Genomic DNA, 4,268 nt, shown 5'->3' on the forward strand with positions numbered 1-4,268 from the left:
TAGCAAATGAGTTCAAATGAGTTCAGCAGTAAAGTCTTTAATGTCCACATGTGAAAGCTATGAACAGGAAAATAGAGGTGTTTATTTGTTTCAAGTGAATAACAGTAATGGCATAATTTGGGTCCTTAACTCATTGACTTCCATTGACGGAAAAAGACGTCAAATAATGCATTTTTGCTGGGCTGGCAGTGAATGTGTTAAACAAAATGTGCCAATATATTTTGTGATTATATTGCAGCATCCTTTTTTCCTTTTTTCTTTTTTAAGGCAAATTTTGCTTAAAAATACATCAATTTTGGTTACATCTCATCTTAACTCATTGACTACCATTGACGGAAAAAGACGTCAAATCATGCATTTTTGCTGGGCTGGAAGTGAATGTGTTAATGACACTCATGGTAAATGTAAAAACTGTTGGTAAAGTTGTGGGTGGTGAACTCCTGAAAGAAAAAAAAATTCAAACGCAAACTGATGGCAATATAACATTTTTTTCCTGATCCTGCAGCATTCTAAAGACAGAATATTCACTACCTCTGATGTACTTCAATATGTACTCCGACAGACGAGAGGGAGTGTCTGGCATCGCTCTCGGTCAACAACATGTTCAGCAAATTACTGCCCAGGTTGCTCCACCTGCAAACTGGCCCCCCAGGGTGTCTTGATCCTGCTGAGCAGCCGGGCAGTCGGTTACCAGACATCTGGCAAGGAATTAACAGGGGGAGGGAGAGTCGAGTATGGGAGTCTGTCAACAAATCTGACAGTATTCAATGTCGGAATTGGAACTCCTCAACTCATTTCAACAAATCAAAGATTATTGTAGTTTTCTGGTAAACAGTTTTGGTATTAAAGCTACGCTGGTGGCAAGTTCATGATCCATTATCTGCGAAAGGCAGCAGATCACAACACAGAGAAAAACAACACGTTTTATGATATCTTAATGTATTATTGCTACCCTCTCCAAATAACAACGTTCAGTACAAGCTGAAAAACACATTGAAACACTTTCCCTTGACATGTCATCTGGAATTACTTTGTTAGCTTGTTCTGGACAGCAATTTGCCCACGTTGTGTGGAATTCGACAAGATTAGGGGTGATACCGGGTGTCTATTTTTAGACGTTCAAACAAAACGACTGCACCTCTGCTGTTGAGCATCTGTGAAGCAGCAGCTTGTGGCTTTGTGCCCAGGGAGGAAGAGGGCAGCTCCAGGACAGGAAGCATGAGAGGATTTTTTTATTTATTTTTTTACCCAGTGGGAAGCCCTATTAGGTTTACAGTGGATTTACAGAAGATAAACAAAATGGATGATACCATTGTCAATACAATGTCCTTCATTTTCGTCTTTGCCAATTAATGTCATAATATAATTATTTTACTCATTAGCCTACTTATAGTGGCCTTTGTTTTTATCTTGCACTGACAAATGCTCAATTAAAAAAAAACTAAAACTAATACTAAAACTAATAACAGCTAAATTAAAACAACACATTTTGTAAAAATAAAAAATAAAAGTAATCAACCTGCTCTAAAAATTACTTAAAATGAACTGAAATTAAACAACAAAAATCTAAACTATAGAGCAAAAGTCCCAAACTATTACAGTACAATAATTAGAGCAACAACTTCCTTCATTTGCATCTTTGCCAATTAATGTCATAATATAATAATTTTATTCCATAGCCTACTTATAGTGGCCTTTGTTTTTATCTTGCACTGACAAATGCTCAATTAAAAAAAAAAAAAAAAAACTAAAACTAAAAACAGCTAAATTAAAACAAAACATTTTGTAAAAATAAAAAATAAAAGTAATCTACCTGCTCTAAAAACTACTTAAAATGAACTGAAATTAAACAACAAATATCCAAACTATAAAGCAAAAGTCCCAAACTCTTACAGTACAATAATTACAGCAACCAATGTCCTTCATTTTCGCCAATTAATGTCATAATATAATAATTTTCCTCAATAGCCTACTTATAGTGGCCTTTGTTTTTATCTTACAAATTCTCAATTAAAAAAATATAATAAAACTAATACTAAAACTAATAAAAGTCACCAACCTACTCTAAAAATTACTTAAATGAACTTAAATTAAATAACAAAAATCAAAACTCTAAAGAAAAAGTCTACAGTACAACATATGTACTGTCATGTTATCATAGACCATGCAGGACTTCTGGTTTTTAGGTAGGTAGGAGACTAGTTATCATGTAATATGATTTATTGGTCAAATGCCCAAAACACTAAGAATCAGTGAGTTCTCACTTTATGCGTTTAGTCGACATTTGGCTGTTGAAAGATGCTGGACAGACAATCTTACAAACGATCACAGAGACTGAATCCCCATTGTGTCTCCTTCCAATGCTCTTTTCATATCATCACTATCAGACCTCTACCCTCATTTGTGACATTTCCTTCATGCATACAGTACAATTCTATATCAGCTTATCAGCACGGACCAGTGGAACTGCTGCTTTGCTACTGTATTTTCTCTTATTGTGGAACGGGAACACAGCGGCCAGGCCAGACAGTGCTGATCCCAAAGGACATGTCGAACACCGAAAGCCTTGACCCCGGTTTTGCTCTCCCGGTTCAATCTGACGAGGAAAAACAGCCTCACTCTAAAAAAGTACACAATATTCATCCATGAATCTACAGTGTTTTTCCGCGCGCCCGAGGCCATCGAATTAGTCAGGCACTGCTGCGATGTTGTGATCAGTGGGGGCATAAACGCGAGTGGTAATAAAAGAGGGTGGCTTCATGAGGCGTGGCGCACCAAATGACAACCATTTACCATCAAATTGCGTTGCCCTGCAAGGTCAAAAGTTTATAAGCGCGTTGGGAGAGAGCGGGAGAAAGAGAGATCACCCAAAATACACACAAAATCTGAACCCTTGTATTTGTTGTTTTGATTTTATTCTGCAACTTCGGCCTATTCAAAACAAAGATAAATATTTTATTAGGGAGAAATTAATGATGTAAGATGGCAGATGTGACTGGGAATCTGCTCTGCCGGTGACAATTTTAATTTAAATACAATAATAATAATAATAATAATAATAATAATAATAATAATAATAATAATAATAATAATAATAATAATAATAAATTAAAACTAATAATTGGTTCAAACCCCTGATCTTATGTCATCATCAAAGTGGCCTCCAACACAAACAAAAGGAATTTGTCCATGTCTAGTCCAAGTTTTTCAACGTCTGGTCAAGTGTTGTTCTCTCGTCCACACCAAGTGTCCTTCACATCAACTCAAGTGTCTCCACGTCAACTCAAGTCATCTCCTCGTCAACTCAAGTCATCTCCACATCAACTCAAGTTATCTCCACGTCAACTCAAGTCATCTCCACGTCAACTCAAGTGTCTCCACGTCAACTCAAGTGTCTCCAAATCAACTCAAGTCATCTCCACGTCAACTCAAGTCATCTCCTCGTCAACTCAAGTCATTTCCACGTCAACTCAAGTCATCTCCTCGTCAACTCGAGTCATCTCCTCGTCAACTCAAGTCATCTCCTCGTCAACTCAAGTCATCTCCACGTCAACTCGAGTCAACTCCTCGTCATCTCCTCGTCAACTCAAGTCATCTCCTCGTCAACTCAAGTCATCTCCACGTCAACTCGAGTCAACTCCTCATCATCTCCTCGTCAACTCAAGTCATCTCCACGTCAACTCGAGTCAACTCCTCGTCAACTCGAGTCATCTCCTCGTCAACTCAAGTCATTTCCACGTCAACTCAAGTCATCTCCTCGTCAACTCAAGTAATCTCCTCGTCAACTCAAGTCATCTCCACGTCAACTTGAGTCAACTCCTCGTCAGCGCGAGTCATCTCCTCGTCAACTCGAGTCATCTCCTCGTCAACTCGAGTCATCTCCTCGTCAACTCAAGTCATCTCCTCGTCAACTCAAGTAATCTCGTCAACTCAAGTCATCTCCACGTCAACTTGAGTCAACTCCTCGTCAACTCGAGTCAACTCCTCGTCAACTCGAGTCATCTCCTCGTCAACTCGAGTCATCTCCTCGTCAACTCAAGTCATTTCCACGTCAACTCAAGTCATCTTCTCGTCAACTCAAGTCATCTCCACGTCAACTCGAGTCAACTTCGAGTCAACTCAAGTCATCTCCTCATCAACTCAAGTCATCTCCTCGTCAACTCAAGTCATCTCCACGTCAACTCAAGTCATCTCCACGTCAACTCAACTGTCTCCACGTCAACTCGAGTCATCTCCACGTCAACTCAAGTCATCTCCACGTCAACTCA

The sequence above is a fragment of the Festucalex cinctus genome, chromosome 9 (assembly GCF_051991245.1).
Source record: "Festucalex cinctus isolate MCC-2025b chromosome 9, RoL_Fcin_1.0, whole genome shotgun sequence".
NCBI classification, from domain to species: Eukaryota; Metazoa; Chordata; class Actinopteri; order Syngnathiformes; family Syngnathidae; genus Festucalex; species Festucalex cinctus.